This window comes from Vanessa tameamea, chromosome 24 (assembly GCF_037043105.1).
Source record: "Vanessa tameamea isolate UH-Manoa-2023 chromosome 24, ilVanTame1 primary haplotype, whole genome shotgun sequence".
Lineage (NCBI taxonomy): Eukaryota > Metazoa > Arthropoda > Insecta > Lepidoptera > Nymphalidae > Vanessa > Vanessa tameamea.
Genome location: NC_087332.1, coordinates 851,307 through 875,630, shown reverse-complemented (window position 1 = coordinate 875,630; position 24,324 = coordinate 851,307). Strand labels below are relative to the sequence as shown.

General features: G+C 33.5%; 1 protein-coding gene across 1 annotated transcript in view; it reads right to left on the bottom strand.

Moving 5' to 3' along the window:
• The window catches only part of LOC113394154 (sodium-coupled monocarboxylate transporter 2), a 39,899-nt gene extending 25,868 nt beyond the window's left edge, over positions 1-14,031 (bottom strand). Inside the window, exon 1 of the mRNA XM_026631365.2 lies at positions 13,912-14,031. The gene's annotated coding sequence lies outside the window, so the exon portion shown is untranslated. The remainder of the gene's footprint in view (positions 1-13,911) is intronic.
• Positions 14,032-24,324: the final 10,293 nt, after the last annotated feature.

The window sequence follows — 24,324 nt, the reverse complement described above, 5'->3', positions numbered from 1 at the left end:
TTTATCAAGGTACTGTTTGTTTCCCTCGAGAATTAAATAAATAAAAAAGTATTTTAAATGAAGTTATAAAACCTTTAAAATCGAAAAAAAATATTGATTGATCGATTGATATTGATTTGTAGTTGATATTACCAATTGTTCTCAATACCTGCCTTGAAAGAATATTCACGATATTTACAATATAATCACGGACAATACATAGGCACGTATAATAAACACATATACACATACATAATAAAAATGAATAACCATTTAAGCCTTTTAAAAAGAAGTAGTGGTCAAAAGGTAGGATATCTATAAGGCATTATATAAATCCAGGGGGTAAATACTACAAACTTATGAAGGTATCATTATCAATTCTATCTCGATCCACTTCAACTATTCTAAAATAAATCTCATATAAATAATAGTAGCTGAGGGTCAATTCTACGATACGACTCGGGAACCTTCGAGAAAAGAGCGTACTCATTTTAAATGCCGGCAACGAATTTGCAAGCCCCCCGGTGTTGCAGATGTCCATGGGCGGTTGTCTATCACTTTCCATCAGATGAGCCTTGTGATCGTTTGCCCCCTAAACATCAAAAAAAAAAAATCTACTTGTTTGTATAATTGTCACGGTCACGATACGATCCCGTTTATATTTCGATCCATTTTCGACGGGACCCTATTATTAAGACTTCGCCGTCTGTCCGTCCGTCTGTCACCAGGCTGTATCTCAAGAACCGCTATAGCTAGACAGTTGAATTTTTCACAAATTATGTATTTCTGTTGCCGCTATAACAACAAATACTAAAAAAAAATTAAAGGGGTCCTATACAAAATACACCATTCTTTGACTATATTTGTTCGATATCCATAAATGGCAACAGGTCGGCGCTTGAAATATTCACAAAATATTTAACTTTTTACTCGTATTTACCTTAATAATAAATATTAAAATTAAAATAAAAAAATAAACAATAATAATAATGGTACGGAACCCTTCGTGCGCGAGTCTGACTCGCACTTGGCCGGTGTTTTTCATTATTTATTCTTTGGTAGACAAGTGACCGAATGGGCAAATGGCTTTTTTGTATCATACAGGGAATGGAGTTGTCAATGGGCTTGCTGATGGTAAGTGGTCACCATTACCTATAGCATCAAGCCATTGGGACCTAAGATGATAACTCTCAGCAATACTTTGTCTTGTTGTGTGTCGGTTTGAAAATATTATAAGATCAGTGGGTGGTGCCTACTCAGCCGGGCTAGTCCCAAGGCCAACCACCAAGAGAAGAGTGGTCATCTTCTGTAACAGACATTACAAACTTTTACAACGTCAATGAGCTGACGCAAAAACACCAGTATATATGATATTTATCCTTCGTAGTTACAAAACAAACCGGAAACCATACGGAACCATCTTTTAAAAATAATAGCTTCATACACAATGGATAGAGAATCGTAATATTTAATATGCTGTGATGTGCAAAACAATCACATTATAAATATATACTATTATAATATTATGAAACAGGAAGTTTGTTTGTTTTTTTTTAATATAGATTAATAAGACCCAAGTCATGGATAAGTTATGTCATATAATTGTAATGGATCTATTTGTTTAAAATAATATGTTACTGTAAAAGCTCCAACTACGGTAAAACCTAAGATTTACCGATTATGAATGGTAAATGTCCATAAAACTTTGGGATTCGAAGTTTTACCATCATTCACTTAGTAAATCTTAGGATTTAAATGTTAGGTTAGGTTAGATTGGAATGGAAAAAAGTCCGAAAAAGTCGTCCCTTTATAATAAATACTTAGATACTTAGATTTACCAACTCATCTTAGGTTTTACTGGAAGATCTTATGATTTACCTTAGTTCGAGCTTTTAAAGTAACATATATACCTAATACTAGTCCGTCCCGACGTTGAAATAAAAATTTAATTTTGTTATAAATTGTCAATAGCCTTAGATCTACTATGTCCTATATAAATTGCCCAGATATCCAATCACATAAGCACTAAAAAAATCATCGAAACCAGTCCAGCCGTTTTCAGTAACTGTTAAACCGTAAAGAATGTTAAAAAAAAATCTACTATAATTTTGTATGGAAAAATAGGTTTCTGAATCACGCTAACGTTTGGTTCATCTCTTATGTATATAGGGTCTCGGCTTTTTAATATAAGTATGGTATTTTTGAAAAGTTATACTTGCAATTACCAAATAACAAAGGGAACTGCGAAACTACACTGATCCACTGATCCACTGATCCACTGACGGTCCAAACGGATCTACCATGTGTCTGATTCGTATTTATAATTCTGCCCTCTTAATTAAAAACACACTAACGATTTAATACTGTACTTAACTGTGTTTTCAACTATAAGGGCAAAATTCATCCGCCATGGAGTACTTTGGAGGATATTAAAAGATACTAGCTGCCCGTCGTGACTTTGTTCGGGTGACACAGAAATTGTATTTAATTCCTGATCATCCAGATTTACTCAAATACACACCATCAAAATCAGGAGTTCATACACACATACAGCAGATTTACATATATATAAAGATAAACAAAGAAAACGTAGTATATGTTGTCTACAATGCTTAACCCTGATAATAATAAATAAATCATATTTTCGGAAAATTTATTAAGTGAATTTTTGTCTTTGAACCTAATCAAATAAACGTATTTACTATAAATATAAATTTTATATATAATTAAATTGCCTTTAAAACTCAAAACGTTAAATTATATTCTTTAAATAATCTTAACCCCAACATTTAGAAAATACCTCAACGCCGGTCACATTGCATGAGCAAGACGGGGTAATGTGTATCAGCACTGAGTTGATGACTGTACGGGCTGAGAGATCACTTGGCGCGATACTGAGTGGTTTGTACAATTAATTTACATTACTTTATATATAATAATTAATATATTTATGGACATATTGGAGCGTTGTAAAGAAATAAGCATAACCTACCCAAAAATTAGTAGACGTAGACGACTATGTACATATATAAACTCAGTACACGTGTCGCAAGTAAATTGCGTAATTTCCGTCAGAAAAGTTTCATACATACGTTACACAAAACGTTGCATTATAATTGGTTTTGAGATTTAACCGCCGTAGCGTCCATAAAATCATATCTTTGGCACATTTCTCAAATAACGTGTTTTCGATAATTGTCTAGTCGGAGAGGCGCCTAGCTATGTACTTACATCAGACTGGCAGTTGTCCAACACAGAATAGTTCCGTCACTGAACAAGCACGTGATACACGAAACAAATAATAATAATACTATAAAGAGTACTACTACTATAAGAAACTCGAAACTCACCGCAGAACACGAGCGTGAAATGTCTGAATGTGATTTGCGTGAAATGTCTGAAGTCATATGTAATCATTTATAGGAGAAACAGATCAAAAGGGGGTATCACCGTCAATTGGCATGATTTTCATCGTCTGCATGCTTTTCTCTCTCGATATTATTATTATTATTCTATTTATTTATTCTCACTCATGTATAATACATTTTTAAATATAAAATACAAAATATATTTAAAAATATAAAATACAGAGGCCAACCAGTGGCTGCGAGGCGGAGCTGAGCGGCGGGTCCGGAGATGGATTGTTGTGCGCTCGTTGTCTGGCTCTTGTCAACATGTTCTTGGATTTTATACATTATTTATTTTGTTTTGACACTGTCACTTTAATTTTCGTTAGAGTCCACATTATTGTTGATATATATTTATTCATGTTTGTATATACGTATATTATATTTTGATTGGTCTTAAAATATCTGTTTTACACTTTTTCAGGTTTAAAACTCAGATTTAAACTATTTTACATAAATTTCTTTAAATAATTTTATGACAGCCCAATTTTTTACACGTTGACGTATTGGTTGGTTGCCAGGTACCTATTTAATAGATATTTATTATTATTATTAATAGGAATGCGGACCAGCAAATGGGCCAATGATGTTAAGTGGTCACCAACATTGGCGCTATTGGAAATGTTACTTACTTTCGCCAATGCACCACCAACTTTTGGAACTAAGATATTATGTCAGTTGTGGTTATACTGGCTCACTCAAACTTTAAACCAGAACACAACAGTACCAAGTATTGCTGCTTGGCGACATAATATCTGATGAGTGGGTGGTATCTTCGACGACCTCCGTGGTCGAGTAGTGTGTACACCGGTTTTCATGGGTACGCCACTCCGAGGTCCCGGGTTCGATTCCCGGCCGAGTCGATGTAGAAAAAGTTCATTAGTTTTCTATGTTGTCTTGGGTCTGGATGTATGTGGTACCGTCGTTACTTCTGATTTTCCATAACACAAGTGCTTTAGCTACTTACATTGGGATCAGAGTAATGTGTGTGATGTTGTCCAATATCTACACAGACGGCTTGCACAAAGCCCTAATATCATTACGATTAATGCCTTTTAACTATAACGGTTCTCATCATGCAATGCAAGTTAATTTCCAGGGAGCGTCGATCGAAATTTCAGTATTACAATCCCTTCCATTCGTTTATGAATTTACCGGCGTGCGCAAGATGTCTTCATTTGTCAAGATGCCTTGTGTAATTTATCTTAATGATTTGGATGATTTATACTGAGATAGAACAAATTGATCGGCCTGTATATTCCTCTTTGTACACTATGCAGTTTTTCAGAACCGAAAACGAAACCATATATGTTAAGCCGTTTTCTTTTTAGTTTAGTACTTTTTGGTTATCCATATATCTGGTTATTATTAACACTAAGATCGTTCCTATGTCAAGAAAAAAAAATACTTCAAAATTCCACCAAGTGTGTTTCTCTCGTAGCAAAAAAAATATCTTCAAAACTCTTCTGTTTTGCTCTTTTATTTTGCTGTTACGTTACCTTCGTATCGTATGACGTCAACTAACTTTCCAGGAAATAGAAGTTGATCACAAGACCATAAGCCATGACAGGACAAAAGTCGTTAAAGCTATGTATACATTTTCTTATAAGGCAATTGGCAAGATTCCTAATATTTGTATTTAGGTCAACAATGAATTTAGTCATATTGAAGTCTTTTGTTCGAAAATTGGCAAACGTTTAAAATGACGGAATTCTTCAATATTATTGGAAATAAAATTGGCACAAAATAAAGACACATATAAAAAATTAAAATCTTTGATTCTCTGAAACGTTCACATGACACATCGAAGGAAATGAACTACTAAGGTCATGATTCGTTAGTGTTAGGACTGATCTGATAGTTGGCAATGTGTTTTATTTGAGGTTATTCAATTGTATCGGCTTATAACTGCATGGGATCATTTGAAAACAGGGCTTATTTTTATAATAACACGGCGCTAGAAGCTTTTTCTTTGACACGTTGCATTTATTGTTGGTAGAGCTCTGTGCAAGTCCGCCTAGGTAGATACCACCCACTCATAGTTTGGTGATGCATTGGCAATGCGCCACAACGCCAATGTAAATGTTGGTCACTTACCATCAGATGGCCCATTTGCAAATCCCCTTGCCTATTTTATACGAAAAGTACTATACAATATTTATTCCGAACCGCTAGCTTTACATTCAAATTATTCTTGTAACATGACGATTCAAGAGTACTCGTAAGAGCCTACTTCAATAAATAATGTTTTGATTTGATTGAATAGTGCGTTGAATGGTACGAGATCATTACATTTCTAAATATTTTCATTAGTAACACAGTTTATAATTATAATATTTATTTCATGCTAAAATAAGAGATAGCTAGAAAAGTCATGATACTAGATAAAAAATAGTTTGTATCGATTCAGTAATAAAAAAATTACATACATACAATTGAAGCCTTATAACGGACGGGCTTCTAAATGTCAAGACGTCAGACAAACCAAGTAACTTGAAATTTCATTTATTTCTACTCCGTATAAAACGAAGTCGCTTCCCACCGTCTGTACGGTTAGTTCACGCGACGCACTAAAGGATTTTAATGCGTTTTCCATCAATAAGCAGAGTGATTCAAGAGTATTGTTTACATGTATAATGCAAGCATATCATAGTAGATAAAAGCCACTTCAAATTTCCCAGCTAAATAACAAGAGTTTTTCATTTGACATTTGATCTTTAGTCTAATGGTAGTATGTGAAACCTTGTTGCGTATAACCGGGGCGGGTCACTAGCTATTTGAATAAGACCTAAGATTAGGATATAGACTTGTTCTAGGATCGAATCATGATCAAAACACTACTTCCGTAGTTTTAGTTGACACTTATAAATTCAATAAATGCCAACATTATAATTTTACCGACGAGACCCTATATCTATTCGGGCGAACCAAACGTTAGCGCGATTCAGAAATCAGCAATTTCATACAAATTTTCATTACAAACATTTTTTTACGTTTATTTGCTACAGCGGCTGTTTTTTTCCTTAAAAGAAATACCTTACATATTAAATCAAGGTCTCAATAGCCGCATAGTTCAGTGCAAGTCTGATTATTATTCTATCGTTTAACATCAAAGCTTTTTATGGTTGTATTTCATCTTGAAGTATCAATAAGCTAGTGTAATAACAAGTCTTTATGTGGTGCGATATAAAGGATTCATATCAGTTTTATTATAAACAGTGCAAATGTCTATGGCGGGAGCAGTAAAGAGCATTTACGGGACGCTTAATAACAAAGACGAGATGATATTTATGTATGACGATATGAACTTGCGGCATTACCCGAGCGAAATTTGTAAACCTTTAGCACATAAATCGTATTTTATTATTATGTATTTTACATCGTCCCACTAAAGCGAGGGTTGAACTAAAAAAAATACCCTTCCCGGGGACTCAAACTATCTCCATACCAAATTTCATCTAAAGAGGTGACAGACAGAGTTACTTTCGCGTTTATGTCGCCAAAACCAAGGGAGACCAGGCGATAATGTCCTACGTCCAAGTTTGTACCAAAGGGGACGTTAAATCCGACATTTATTTACCTCATACACGTAAATACATAAAACATCGAACGGTAATTAAAACTGCTATTTCATTATAAAGTATAATAAATTATTACAGATTAGAATTCTTAAATAACTACACATTATAGTCGTTGATAAGAAACTTTATGTACATATTATGTACATAAGAACATTTTTACGTTTGTACGTGTAAACTAACATTTGTTTGAAATGATATAAGCCGCTTTGGTTACACCGCTTTTAGAAATAAGTCTTCAAAACAACTGTCGCTCCCTCTACTGTGATTTGATGTTATTGTATCGGGAACCTTTCACACGAGTGTTAGGAACAATTGAACAAGATGAGCGAATGCATAGATTACAAACAAATATTCATTTATGTTTATATATTACAGTAAATGTATGAAATCAAGGAATTGTATACAAATCCTAGCAAATTTATACAATTCCGAAGCTATTTAGGAAATGTATAAAATATTGTTTCAAAGAGCCGAGATGGCCCAGTGGTTAGAACACGTGAATCTTAACCGTTGATTGTGGGTTCAAACCCAGGCAAGCGCCACTGAATTTTCATGTGCTTGATTTGTATTTATAATTAATCTCGTGTTAGGCGGTGAAGGAAAACATCGTGAGGAAACCTGCATGTCTAATTTCAAAGAAATTCTGCCGGCAAGTGTATCCACCAACACGCATTGGATCAGCGTGGTGGAATACGCTCCAAACCTTCTCCTCAAAGATGCCTTAGCCCAGCAGTGGGAAATTTACAGGCTGTTACTATATATACACATTAAGATTAACATCGAAGAAGATGTTTATTAAAATTAATATGGTGTATGTTTTGTTACGTGTGCAGAACACACACAATGGAGGAGCGACGCACAATAATGGTCAACGCAACACGCACACACAATAGCGAGCAACGCAGGACAGCAGGCATATGAATCTGTCTGAACCCCAAGATATTACACATCAAAACAAAAAAATAATTTAAAAGTATCCGCCAGTAAATTTCTAGGCGTTACATTTCGTCTTAGTTCATTCAAAGCCTACGCAACTTGATAAGACGATGAGGCAAATGTCACGTATGAGTTTTTTTTTTTTTTCTTAATAAATTTGTTATAAATAAACATGTGTTTTAATACTTTTACATTCTACGCCTTAAAAACATAATTGAAATTTTTCCGATCATTATTTACGGAAAATTATATGTCATAAAGGTATTTTAATGATTAGAAAAACCAGACATAATTTTAACGGAAGACATAAGAAAAAGAACTCTTGTGTATTTGAAGTTCGAATATTGACGGATTTTATTTGACCTGAAATGAAACTTTATTTGTGTAACCTTGTTCAGCGGGACTTAGTTATTACTAAGACTCCGCTGTCTGTCCGTCTGTCACCAGTCTATACCGTGAACCGTGATAGTTAAATAGTTGAAATTTTCACAGATAATGTATTTCTGTTGCCGCTATAACAACAAAAAACACGATAAAATTAATATTTAAGGGGTTTTTTTGCCGTTTTATAATTAATAGTATGGAACCCTTCGTGCGCGAGTCCGATTCGAACTTGGCTTTTTTTTTGTTTTAAGAAAGTAAACGAACTCTAATCGGCCGTCTATTGGTAAATAATCATCAATAGCCAAGAAGCCAAGGCAACATTGGCACTGTAAAATATATCAACCATCCTTCACATAGCCGATCGCACCAAGTCTCCAAGATATTATGTCCCTTATGCCTGTAATTACACTATGACACTTCAAATAAGAACATAACTACTATATATTACTGTTTGGCATTAAAACGTGTCATAACTAACCTAAAGTAATCAGGCCGCCTTTTCGCTACAAAAACGCATCACGCGTTTCCTAAGTGAGCGAGTGAGGTGGCATATGAGATTCGCCGGTGCCCAGAACGCCGGACACCGGAATACCCAGGTGCAGGTGACATCGTTTTCGCGTGCATTCGCGTGACGACCTAACCAGACGGCCTGGCACAAAGCCTTTTTTTATGATATAGGTTGGCAGACGAGCAAATGGGCCACCTGAAGATGTAATGGTCACCATCGCCCATAGACAATGGTGCTGTAAGAAATATCAAACAACAATTCGTCGTCAATGTGCCACCCACCTTGGGAACTAAGATGTTATGGGACATAACATCTTAGTTGTTGTGCCTGTAGTTACATCGGCTCACTAACTTCTCAAACCGAAACACAACAATACTGAGTACAGCTGTTTGGCGGTAGAATATCTGACGAGTGGGTGGTACCTATCCAGACGGTCTTGCACAAAGCCTTGCCACCAAGAAAATATATCAATGGTGTCATCAGTATTTGTAACGTTCTACTGTTAGCCAATAACTTTGCACATCTTTGATAATTGAAGAAATGAGTCTTTGGGTTGGTGACTAAACATATCGGTATCGTGCCAAACGATCTCCCCGCACTTAACTACCCGAATCTAATGCCAGTAATCTGTAATGCCATTCGTACTTCTTATCTGCTTAAATTATTACTTTGTTCAGATAAAGATTAATACATAATATAAGTTATGAACATTCAGACTAGTATTTACTTTGAATTGCTGTTATCTTTTTTTTTCCATCACGGTGGCCATTCGAGGTGGAGACTTGCTGAGTGTACAGGTGATAATATAATGTACCTGCGTAAATACTAATTTAAGTATAATCTCTATTCCCTGACATTTATACTTCGGAATATCATAATGCCACAATCAATTCTTTTTTATATGATATAGCTCACCATAGCCTACAGACAATGGCCACGCAAAAAATATTAAATATTCCTTACTTGTTCCTGTTATGTCCCTTGTGCCTGTAGTTACACTGGCTCACTCACCCTTCAAACCGCATCACAGCAATACTGAGTATTGCTGTACGGCGGTAGAATATCTAATGAGTGGGTGGTACCTACCCAGATGGGCTTGCACAAAGCTCTACTACCACGTCAATAACTCCTTATATGGTTCTCACGGGTTTTGAACCTAATACACCAACGACATATCCCTATTATAGTCACAGTACTATAATCAAATCAAATCAAAATATACTTTATTCAAGTAGGCTTTTACAAGCACTTTTGAATCCCACCGGTTCGTAATGTAGATTCTACCGAGAAGAACCTGCAAGAAACTCAGTAGTTACTCTTTTACAACATCTAAAAATACAGTCATGTTAGTTAAATACAATTATATATGTAATATATCCTGCCTGGAAGTCAACAAGCATTAACTCCACGCTTTTTTATCATCTATATAATCTTGTATCGAATAATATGCCTTCTTTACCAATGTATTTTTTACAAATGACTTGAATTTATGAAACAGCAAAGTTAAAAATTTCTGCGGAATTTTATTATAATCGTATATTTTTTATGACATCGTTAGGCGTACGAGTGAAGAGTTACCGCGTTCATATATATATATATTATAAACTGACAGATACAGGTTAATTTAATTAGATTCCTATTAACAGTAGCGTATTCAACGTGTCCAACATGTCGTATGTTTGTCATAAAAATCGATTACAATAAAACTTCCATTTCGAATCGGAAATTGTCACTTAACTACGGAGATTAGGTTTTACGAGCCTGAATGCCGGTTTGATGTGTTCTTTTTTTTAATTTTGTTGTTGACAAATTCGCCACATCGAACGCTGGTTTATAAATTATTAAAGTTAATAGGTTAATGACCTGGTAGGTAAAGGTCATGATTGCCCATACACTCTATTCCAACCATAACAGAAAAAAAGCCAAATAAACAACATTTGATAGCAAATTGACGCGATATCATTGGTCGAGAGCTTGATTAATAATATCCATCTTGATTATTAATAATAATAATCTATGTTATTCACTAAGAATTTGCGAAAAAAATGGCGTTTTGAACGTCGACGAAACTGTTGTCGGAATTTTGGAAGTAAAATTAAAATGGAAATAGGTGGTTAAGTGCTGTATTATAAATATAGATATATCAATCAAGAACTGTTACTAGTGGACAATATAGATGATCCAAGGTTTGTGTCCTACTTCCATTGGAATAGGCAATATATATTGTTACTGGATATATTAACCTTTCCTTACACATTCAGTGCGCACTAACCCCTAATTCCCAAGACGTCTTGTCCCTCGTTTCTGTAGTTAAACTATTTTAACAATAAAATTAAACGTAACAAATGCTTCGAAATATGCACGCGTTTGCAACGTTTCCCTTAAAGGTTACATATAGAAGCGATGGAATTAACATATGATTATACTATGTAAGTTGTTTATGTATTGTCGTGTTATTGTTGCTATGTATAGTAATACAATTATTATATAAATTAGATTTTTAAAATACTTAAAATTCTCGCTCGTTGAAAAATATCGCCAACCATCGAATACCGATAAGACCGCCTTTTGAGTCGCATTTCTTTTGTTTCATAGTGAACTTACACCATGTGGTGTACTATGATAAAACTTTAATATATAAGATTTTAAATTAACATGGTTATTTTTATTACTATCAGTATTTAAAACGGGATATTTACCTCTCTCGACTCTAGAAGAGATCTCGTGAACAAGACATTCGTAGATAATGTCGAAATATCGAGATAAAAACCAAATAAAAATAAAAAACATGGTAAATATCCCGTTTTAAATACTGATAGTAACTTTAATATAGTAAAACATAAACTAATGTGTTATATATGTATGTATATAATAGAAAACACAAATATATTTTCTGTTTGTTTTTTTTTCTTTTCATTAGGTACCGAGCATTAATTACCACTAGAAATTAAATCGGACAATTACGAGTCGGATTCAAATGCTGAGGGTTCCGTACTACAAGATATTGACCCTTGCCAAATATCATTATTTAGGTCAACAGGAAGTACTCTCTATGTTTTGGTTCCTTTTGTAAATGTATGGCAAAATTCGACATAAACGTCTATATATCTTGACCTTCGAGGGACTGTTTATCTCAGTTATACAATCATTATTAAATAATTAATAAATAAAATCCTTATTAACATATAGATTTTATTTATTTATTTTTATATAAAAAAAACTTATCTAACATTACAATAATCCAATGCGTTGGTTGACTAACTAACCAAAACATTATTGTAATAATTCCTCAGTCAAATTTAATATAATTCAATATAAATCAATTTATAAAATCCCATAACTGATTAAAAAGAATATCAATAATTCAGTGTCAAAATAATAAAATAATACTGAATTAAAATTACACAAAATAGATAACGGCCCTTGACGAACGGACAGACATACAGACAACAAAGTGATCTTAGGGTTCCTTTTTTAAGAGGAACAGAAGCCTACAAATAATATATTTCATTTAGATGTTGATTAGCTTTGAGAACGGATTTACAATCAGGTGATTTTGCGTGATTATTTAAATTTAAAATATATTATACAGACTGGATCGTACGCCATCCCATGAATTAGTAATTATTTAATAATTATATTGGATATTAAAAACGAATAATTAACAATAAATCGCAATAAAAATAAGTAATGAATAAATAAATAATATATTAATTATGAATGAAGTTAGACGAGATGACTCAGTAGTTAGAATAGGAAAATATTAATCAATGATTGTGAGTTCAAACCCGGTAAAACAAAACGTAATTTTCATGTGCTTTTTATCCATAATTCATCTCATGCTCGGCGGTGAAGGAAAACATTAGGTAAACCCATTACACTTGGTAGCTTTGTGAAAGCTCGCCTTAGCTACCCTAGAATATATGAGGTATTTACCTCATATATTCTACCACCAAATAGCAATTGTTGCCATTATGGTGATCACTTACCATCAGGTGCCATATTTTCTAGTTTATATCATTTTAAATTAAAAAATGTTGTAATCCCATTTTAGTATTGGTGTCGCCAGTGTGCTGTTTCAATCCATTGGTTACCAGCATAAACATTTTAACTGTCTGTTGGTCATGTGATACTTCCGATAGCAGATTCCGATTTCCCGAGTTTGAGTTCCCGGTTTGAGAGGGTTAAACGTTGTCGAAGTGTCAAGGAGTCTTCATAGTTAGAAGAGAAGAGTTAGAATATTAGCAATGTTAAACTCCCGTTCCACGAATACCACGTGATGCTAATGGACCTGCTCCTACTTTCGCTCGAAGTTCCTTCATATGTTTAAATAAGGGAAGAGCAACATTGTAAAAACACTTATAATGAAAAAAAAATAACCAAAAACCATTAAAGTAAAGTAACCATCGAAATTAAAAAATATCATAAAAACATGCTTACGGTAGCAAATTACTTAAAAAAAATACATTACGTTCATATAACAATTGATTCAAATAAACTATAATATTATAAAAAAAATATTATCATGAATGTACATTTCTAATTTTAGATTTCAATACATTAATTAATTGTATAAAAAATCAACGCGAAATTTTAATTTTACAAGCCCGGGCTCAAATTCACAATCTTCAGTAAAGACTCACGTGTTCTAAGCACTGGACAACCTCGGCTCAATCCACTAAAAATATCACAATGATTTATAATAACAATTATAATTGCTAAGTTATTTAATAATTGTGCTAAGTATGAATTTATAAATAAAAAATTTATTGCATAAATATGCAAATGAATGTGAACAATATCGTTACATTTCAGATTAAAATCAGCATTTTCAAATCACATATTGTATACGTAATGTTTTCATACGTAGAAAACGTATAATTTAATATAAAACCGTATGTAAGTGAAATATTACACGTAAATATCTGAACGGTTATGAAATAAAATAATATTTTTTTTTATTATTGAAACCACTTTGCGACACAATACGTAAAATATTCTATAGTAAGCGTTTTTATTGGAATAATAGTGATTCAAACAAATGAAGTACACCACTGAGTAAACGGATGATTTGTTTTCAATATACATACAATATAAACAACAAAACAACGCTTACTGTTTTCCGCGATCCGTAAATAGATGAATTGGCTCAATTCCACGCGTTCAATAACGAGCAACACAACGCGACGCGACCGCACGTCTTGACGCGCGAGGTGCGAATGACAATCGAACAACGGTGAATCCGATTTGATTTATATTTCATTCGATATTTGAAATTCGTATTGTAAACAAAAACATGTATAATCTTTACTAATTAGGCGTTTTCCATTTCAGAACGTTTTTTCTAGAATGTTGTTTTTTTTTTTTATTTAAGGCGACAGCCCCAATTCGGAAGGGATTATGAATGTTGCAAATATTATTATATTGATATAGGTGCGTTCGTGACCTGGATCTTAGTGGAAGTGTATATTTCTGGACTAGGAAATACGAATACTATTATAGGACTATTGAGTCTTAGACTCTACTGACGTAGCAGCTCTTGAAGACATTGCTTAGTTTTTTATACAATTTTACTTTAATCGCTTCATTCATTAGTGGTACTATTATTAACTATTCAACCGCCTCCTTTTAATTTATATTTGATATTGTGTTTTATTACGTGTAAGACAGTGCAATTACAGGAAATTAAAGAGACATAACATCTTAGTTGGTTACCGATCCGTTGACGAATGACCTAAAATGGGAGTATTTTTTCTCCTAACATATTTTACGGTTCTAGTGTCTATGTTTGATGGTCAACACTTACCATCAGGTGGTTCACTTGTGCATATTTTAGCAACACTTATTATGTTTGAAGGGTTAGTGAGTCAGTGTAATTATAAGCACAAGGGACATAACGTCATAGTTTCCAAGGTTGGCGCATTGGCGACGTCAGGGATTGTTAATATTTCTTACAGCGCCAATATTTGTGGGCGACCGTAACCAGTCTTCCAAATTTAAATTAAATAAATCACTTCTGAAGGGTATTTCCTGGTCGTGTTTAAAATTCTGTAATTTCAATCATTCGTACCTCGCGTGAATTTCACGATAAAGCATATTCGTAAGAATGCAAACATGTCCCAAATGATTCATTGAGTTCATACAAATCTCTTTACCTAGAAATGTGTTTACTCTAATTTCTTTACAATTATTGCTATCCCTTTCTTGCGTATGTTGTTAGATAGAGAAGCAAATTCTTTATTCCGCTTTACATTTTAGTTCCAAATGTGGCACATTATCGATGTAGATTTAATATTTCTGACAGCGCCAATAATTATGGATGGTGGTGACCACTTACTATCCATCCATTTTATAATTTGATCATCTATTTTTAATTTCAAACTAGCGACCCGCCCCGGTGTCGCACGGGTGCAATACTGCCACTAAATATACTACAGAATGTCTTACAACGTTCACAGTTTTTCAGTCGTTAGACATTACAAACCGCTATGTCCCTGTTTTTTAAATCTGTAATATATTAAAAAATATTCAATTAAATTACATGCTGTAAAGGAACATATTGATCTTTGATATGCACAATATATTCGATGCACTCAATTGGATAAGAATTAATGCTGTACCTAATGCTTAAAATCGCTTCGAAAATAAGCCACTATTTCTCGTAAAAAGGAAAAGTTTTTTTTTATTGTGGGTCATCCCTAAGAGATATATATATATGTATATATACATATACCATTGGGAACTTTTTTGTAGTACTTTTTAACGTGTACAATACTGTAGTACATTATTTTGATCTATCTCGTAGGGTTCAGCCAGCGTTTGCAATGTAAGCACAAAAAATGTGTTTATTTACGACATCACTTCAGAAACCTCTAAAATTATAAATGTTTCTCTACTATATTGTGCATGTATAATACATATAAACCTTCCTCTTGAATCAATCTATCTAATAAAAAAAAGCCACATTTTGTCATTTTAAAGATCTAAGCATACATACATAGGGACACAGACAGCGGTAAGCGACTTTGTTTTATACTATGTAATGATATCTTCCAAAATAATAATTACTATACGTTTAAAAATGAATAACTGAATTAAAATTTAATATATAAGTAAATAAATAATATAGAAGTATAATTATTATATAGTAGTCAGTTGTGGTTACCACTGCCCGTAGCAGTAGAGCTGTGAGAAATATAAAAAAAATCCTTAAATTTGCAATGCACCACCAACCTTGGGAGGCAAGAAGGTATATAATAACACTGGTACACCAACCTTAACCCTACCACCAAGGTTTCTCGAGTAGAATGTTTAATCTCCACATAAATAAAACATCACTTTAGTCTCTTAGTGTTGGTAATACTCAATTTTATTCGTTTCCTATATGAATGAACTAAAAATATATATTTTTTTCAAATTGACAGCATAAAAATAAAATTATAATATTTATAAAACATATTTACTATTACAGTTACACCCAGACGATACGGCCTACGCATGTGCAGCCCCTGTGAATAAAGTCGAAATCCTCTCCCTTTAAATATAATAAAGCCTCTCCCTTTGAATACAATACTGAGCTGCTTGCCCGGATTTAAACCTGTAATCATATTTTTTGATTAATATTTATTTATTTAAAAAGATACATTAACATCATATATATTGTACAATTTATAAAACAAAATATACATAGAATTATAACTATTCAATGATATATGTATATCAATTCAAATTTACACAACATTCACGAAATTTTAACATATAAACTAAATTTAAAATGTTTTATAAATATATAAAATAAAAAAAGAAAGAAATTACTCATATTATTTAAGTTTGTTTAAAGCTGGTTAAAATTAAAAGTCAAAAATCTTTATTCAATATAGAATCATCCAACTGACTTACTGATTGCCAAGAAAAAATCTACCACCGTTTCGAAAAAAACACCTCAGACCTGAGAAGAACCGGCGAAAGAAACTCAACGAGACTTATCTTTTTTTGATTGTATTTACAATATGTTTTATATCTTTATTTTGAAAATAATCTACATTAGTAGCCTGTAAATTTCCCACTGCTGGGCTAAGGCCTCCTCTCCCTTTGAGGAGAAGGTTAGGACCATATTCCACGCTGCTCCAGTGCGGGTTAGTGGATTCATATGTGACAGAAATTCGTTGAAATTAGACACATGCAGGTTTCCTCACGATGTTTTCCTTCACCGCCGAGCACGAGATGAATTATAAACACAAATTAAGCACATGAAAATTCAGTGGTGCCTGCCTGGGTTTGAACCCGAAATCATCGGTTAAGATGCACGTGTTCTAACCCTTGGGCCATCTCGTCAAATGATCTAAGAAGTCATTGATTTTATAATATCTTTTAACACTCAAAAGTTCCTTAACAACTTCTTTGAATGTGGCATTTGTTTAATTTTGGACGTCTTTTTGGGATCCTGTTGTAAGAGCCCAACCAAAAGAATTATTTACCCTGTTTAGTCGGATAACATTTGTAACTTGCATGTGTGATTCTAGTACTAATAGAACGTCAGTTATTATAATATCAATTATAAAAATATAATAAGTATATATTTTGTCGAAAGATTCTCTTTAGAAAGTTAAGTCATATACACTTTGAATGAACAAACCTTTAGAGGCCTCATTGATTTATTCATAAACGTTATTTAAAATCGCGTTATGGCAGTTGAGGAACTTCGTAAACAGGACCAAATAATAAAACTTGTGATTTAATTTAATGAGACATTTTCCGTTACGCATTGTAACGAAGAAATGGTGTTGATTACGATAATTATTCATTTTTATTGTCCAGCTGAACCCGTGACTATGTCCATGTGGAATTCAGTTTGAGACGAAAATGCAATAAGAACTTGTATACAAGATTGTCCACATTACATTACCAGCCTGTAAATTTCCCACTGCTGGGCTAAGGCCTCCTCTCCCTTTGAGGAGAAGGTTTGGAGCATATTCCACCTCGCTGCTCCAATGCGGGTTGGTGAATACAAATGTGGTTATTTCGTTGAAATTAGACACATGCAGGTTTCCTCACGATGTTTTACTTCACCGCCGAGCACGAGATGAATTATAAATACCAATTAAGCACATGAAAATTCAGTGGTGCTTGCCTGGGCTTGAACCCAAATCTTCGGTTAATATCGGCCATCTCAGCTCAATTTTCAACCTTGCATCTTCCTAAATTTAATCAAACTCTATTAAGTGCTTTTAGCTTATCCGTAAATCATTTCGTGTTTTAAAGATGAACATTAATAGAACATTAAAATATTTTTTTTAATTTGTTATTATACCTCCACATTAGTTGTCCGTGTATCGTGTCCGTACGTTTTTTTTACATCATTTTTATGTGCCTGCAAGTTTTTGCTAGCAGGGAGCGCTATAATTTACATTTTAGGATCATTGACGTCGATATCATGTACAAAAACAAGTTTTCATAGGACTCTACAACGACGAATTCTTCTCTGACTCATATTGTACACGTTATTAACACGTTTGATTTTACTTCTTAACACTTGATTGTGTTATGTCAAATCTTTGATATTTCTACATCGCGATGGCAAGATTCTCAATTTGTTTTATATAATGCACTGGAAAGGTTCTTACTCCTTGAATCTGCCGGCGGAAACGAGGACCCAGGTTAGTGACGTCACGGAAGTGATGGCTGTATAAAGATATTGCATAAATATCTAATATTTGACGACCTCCGTGGTCGAGCAGTGTGTACACCGGTTTTCATGGTTACGCCACTCTGAGGTCCCGGGTTCGATTCTCGGCCGAGTCGATGTAGAAAAAAATGTTCATTAGTTTTCTATGTTGTCTTGGGTCTGGGTGTATGTAGTACCGTCTTTACTTCTGATTTCCATAACACAAATGCTTTAGCTACTTACATTGGGATTAGAGTAATGTATGTGATGTTGTCCAATATTTAGTATTAAGGTGGGTGGACCACGGAAGGCCACCTTAACGAGTAAACACTTTTTATTCGTTAATTAACTGGTTAAATGAAGGAATCAAATTTTTAAGTAATACTTTGTTTTATTGTGTACCATATAAATCACTTTTTTTAAGCTAGCTTTAATCTCTTATTATTAAAATTAAGTTTTATTAAGCTCTTCCAAATAGGCTTGCAAGGAACACGGCTCCAAATAAGACCAATATTATACATCAGTCGTTTGACTTAAAAATAGAATTGTAACAATTGATATATCTGCTTTTACTTAAATAAAATAATAAGCTCTTTCATTTAAGCGAAACATTAAATGCTCAATGTGTTTTTATCATCTATAAAAAACTCAACGAACATTACTTGAACACCATCCTATAACTAAGAATATATTAATGGGAATTATTTAAAAATTGTATTAATGAGTATTATATTGACATCAAATGACTTGCTAACGCGTTTTATAATAAAATTTAATTTTTTTTTACCTAAAATGACCTTCTTATGGGTCCGTACTTTGTAAGGCCAAAGTGTTCCTAAGAAGGCCAAACTAACAATTATTATTAATTACTTTTTTTAAGAAGTGAGATTCTTCAAAATGGTGTTTTACAATTTTATTTATTTTTTGAGCTCTAGCTGGATTCATTAGCTGGGGTTTTCTTTTTGAAATAGATGGGTTTCGAGCCAAAAACATATTGAGCCATTTGTGTCCGGCCATTCTTGTGCATACATATTGAAAGTGTTCTTGATTTTTAACCTCTTACAAAATAAAAAGGCATATTTCCTGATAAATTTAGGCGTAAGCGGTACACCCAGTTTTGCAAAAGGTTTGATTCGCTGTGATAAATCCTCTTCTAATTGTTTTGTCAAAATAATTTTGAACAAGAGTATTCAATGTGACTTTAAAAATTTAATAAACCTTATAAATAAAAATATTATAAATATAAAACATTGTTTTAACTGTAACGGTACGTATTTATAAATAAAAAGTAGCTGTTCATATGTTATATGGGTTGTAGAAGTTCCTTGTAAGGCCCATGTCCCTAGCAAGGCCAACCGTCAAATTTTTGATTGGCCTTGTAAGGAACCAACGACTTTCCTAAGAATATCGAGGCAAAACTATTTTATTTTTCTGAAATACCATAAACATATCCTTATACGATAATTTACAGCAACAAATATGAGATAATAATACGTTATTAAACTAAAAACGTTTGTTTTTCTGTGCGCGCGATTAACAATTGTAACGTCGACGACAAAGTCTACGAAGAATGAGATCGCACAGCCACAATAGTGGCGCATGCGCCTTGCCGCTGCATCTGTGGCCTTGATTTTGATGCATCTTCGTGTATAGCAGAAGGAATATGTCTTTACATTTCAATAACTACGAATTTTCAATAGTTGGCCTTCAAAGGAGCGTGGCCTTCCACGGTCACCCACCTTATTATTATAATTAAATTGGTCTCTGTTATAATATAAAAAAATAATAGAAGTTTTAATAAATTGTACAATATATCCCAAATCGAAACAACGTTACTTGTTCAAGGACCAAACAGAACAGCATTAATTTTGAAAACTATTCCAAAATATCGTCAAATTTGTGAATAGTGACAGAATTTCATATGATACATGCAGATGTAAATGTGTTAACCTCTGTATATGGCCCATACAAATTATACTAATGTTAGGAAATAGGATTAAAAAGTAGCAACCCCGGTGACGTGCCTATAAAACGAAACGTCAAACGAATGTCGGGGAGCATTTGCTCGTCGGTCGTCGGAGGGTTCACACGATTCGGTTGTGTCAAATTAATTAGTTTCTATCATTTAATAATTTACTCAAGAGTCGCTAATGATTATTTCTGAGAAATAGATTGTTTAACTTATTTAGTTAACATTAAATTATTCGTAGATGATATTTAATTACTTTTTTTTTATAAAAAAACACTTCTGGTGCCTAAAACTAAATTTTTTATAACAATCAGATAATCTTGATTATCATTATAGCGTTATTTCTTAATATAAACATCTGGTCACATTAAATCGATTTTGATATTCTATTCAAGTAGTTTTCCAAGGTTAAGTTTTATTTAAGTTTTAAGATTCGGAACGGATGCCCGTCGAGAAAAAAAAATAACCTATTAGCGATATAATCACCAGTTTACTTATAAGTCTAATAATAGTTTTGTTTAATCTTATTATAACTTTCAGAAAACATATCAATGCTGATTATTCATAGAACTTCTAATATTCCTACTATCTTTAATAATTATTTATGTATGTTATTTACTTGGTGGAAGGGCTTTGTACAAACCCATTTGGGTACCAATCATTTATTATATTCTAGTTTGAAAGGTGAGGAACCAGTGTTACACGTATGAGGGATACAAAATCTTAGTTCCAAAGGTTGGTAGTGCATTGGCGATATTTATAATTGGTGACCAATCACCAACCTGCCCATAAGCTTCTCTGTCTACCGATTATATAAAAACAATCCTTTCATATTATTGGCTGCCCCTTACCTATACCAGATATTGACTTCGTGATGATAAATTAATTGTCACACACTCCAAGTTTCTTTCGTTTCCAGAAAAGTAGACTAAACGAGCAGCAGAGATGCTTTAATTTATATATTTGAGACGATCTGTAAGTTGATTCATGATTGAATCAATCCAGTGAAACAAAATTGTCAATGTTAGAGCCACTCTGTAAGAAAAAACCTGTTATTGATATGCTTCGGTGACCAAAATAATTGAACATCAAAGGGATACATGGTTCAAAAAATCGTATCAACGCAAGTCAGTTTAATAATTCACGTTTGAGTTCAAAAAATAAGACTGCAGTTATTAAACTGTTTGCGAAAACAGTCATACACGTCAACTCACTAAATTGATTTTAATTAGACACATCAGGCCGACACTACGCTGGAATGATCTTAGAGATCTCTATTCGTATTTTTTATGTGAAAAATTTATGTTCGTGTCTTATGTGTGAGACCGACTCCTATGGAGTTACTCTTATGACAGTAAAATGCTCCCTCTTTGTCGTCTCCTCTCTCCTCCTTTGTGTATGTATGGCTCGTATACTATATATAATACTTCTTTGCTATATATTTGATAAATTAAAAAACAAAAAAAATCAAAAAAAAAATTCCTAACGAATATCTACGTTTTTATTTATTTAACTACAGTTGTTTTTTTTTTTTTCAGTATTAATTTATTCGATTTCGATACTCGACATCTGCGGGGAGCTTCGTGATGGTTACATTTAATTTATATCACCATCATCACCATGAAATCAATTGCAGTCCGCTGGACTTAACTTTGAAGGGACTGCAAAGCTACCAGTTTTCGAGTTCCACGTCCTGTTGGGTCCTATCATCTTCTTCGGATCCTCGATCCATATGACAGTGTTACGCTGCATTTTCAGACCAGCGGTCTCCACTCTATGACTCATCTGCTCCAACAACCAAAACTAATTCGGTATAAATGACCAACCCACTACTAAAAGTATAATATGCAAACTATTATATAAATCATATCAATAAATCTCTCGGTTTCTTCTCCGGATAACTTTATTCCCGATTTTATCTATCAGATACTTCAAGCAAATCTTGCTCCATAGTACATCTTTAAAATTACACAAAGAATTTTGTTGCGGTTTTTTTTAATAGGTAGAGTGATTCAAGAGAAAGGTTTATATGAATAATAAATGCACAATATAATAGAGAAACACTGATAATTTTAGATGTTTCTAATGTGATGTCGTAAATAAACACATTTGTTTGCGCTTAAAATACATATAGCGGTTTATATTGTCTAATAACAAAAAAGGCTTTGAACGTGTATATAAAGACAATCGTTTAGTATCAGTATTGCACCTGTGCAAAGCCGGGGCGGGACGCTAGTAATCAATAAATCTCTCACGCACAGTTGCCAACAGTTGTTATAAAAAAATACCGCGGGAATTTCCACAAAGAGTTTTATATCCTCAAATACGTTTCAATAATTATTATAATTAAAGTATATTTCTCTGTATAATTATATATGATATATAATTTTAACAGAAGTGGTTATTTACTGTGTGTTTAATTATAATATATAGGAATAGGCTAGAATATAGGAATAGGCTTGTATATGTATTGTTGTGGCTTGTAGGCTTGTTTATGTATGTGTGTGTAGCCTATCCATATGGATCTTAACCATATGCTGCGGGTTTAAACCCGCCAAGGGCTCTGAAATGTTATTCTCCTGTCCCAATAAACAAATCTCATAACATACATGAATTGAGTGATATTCTTTCATATTATTCTCCCTATAGGATAATTTTAACATACTTCTACTAGTATTACTTATGTTTTTTTTATGTCGTGCAGGTGGACTTGCAATTGACTCATGGAATATGGTCACGGCTGCTCGTAGACATTTTTTTTATTTTGTTTAACAACATCCACGCTCCGGCTCACAGTTGCCCGTGCCATTTTTTAACATTCTGCTTTAATACATTTTGGCGTTTTATAATTTTACCGAACATCAGCAGATCTTCGTTGGACTTCGAGCTTGTCGTCTTCTTGGAAGACGTGGCCTACATTGACTTATATATATTTTTTCATACATTATGATTATAATATATAATAAATAAGGAAAGCGTTTACAAATTGAACGCTTGGGATAAGATAGGGAGCTTTTTAATCCTATTAAAGAGCTTTACTATTCAAAGACATTGGCACCGATATATTACATTACATATTAGCAGCCTGTAAATTTCCCACTTCTGGGCTAAAGCCTCCTCTCCCTTTGAGAAGAAGGTTTGGAGCATATGCCACCATGCTCCTCCAATGTGTAATACACATGTGGCAGAATTTCATTGAAATTAGACACATGCAGGTTTCCTTTACGATGTTTTCCTTCATCGCCGAGCACGAGATGAATTATAAACACAAATTAAGCACATGAAAATTCAATGGTGCCTGCCTGGGTTTGAACCCGAAATCATCGGTTAAGATGTTAAGACGTTCTAACCACTGGGCCATCTCGGCTTATTTATCATTACCATAGCAATATGCCACCAACCGTGTGAATTGATGTTATGTGCCTTGTGCCCGTAGTCACGCTGTATTCACTCTTCAAACCAAAACACGACAATAATACTAAGTATCGCTGTTTAATGTTGGAATGTATGATGAGCAGCTACCAAAAAAAATCTTTTTTTTTATATAGGTAAGTGGACGAGCAATTGGGCCACATGATGGTAAGAGGTCACCACCGTCCACAGACAATGGCGTTGTGAGAAATGTTAAACATTTTTTACATCAACAACGTGCCTTGAGAACAAGATGTTATGTCCCTTGTATCTGTAGTTACACTGGCTCACTCACCCTTCAAACTGGAACACAACAGCACTGAGTGCTGCTCTTTGGCGGTAGAATATCTGATGAGTGGGTGGTACCTACCAAGACGGGCTTGCTCAAAGTCCTACCACCAAAAATAATCTGTCTTATTATTACGTACAAATACACATACGCCCTATATAACATAGTATTTTTTATAAACAGCCTTTTGCAGTCA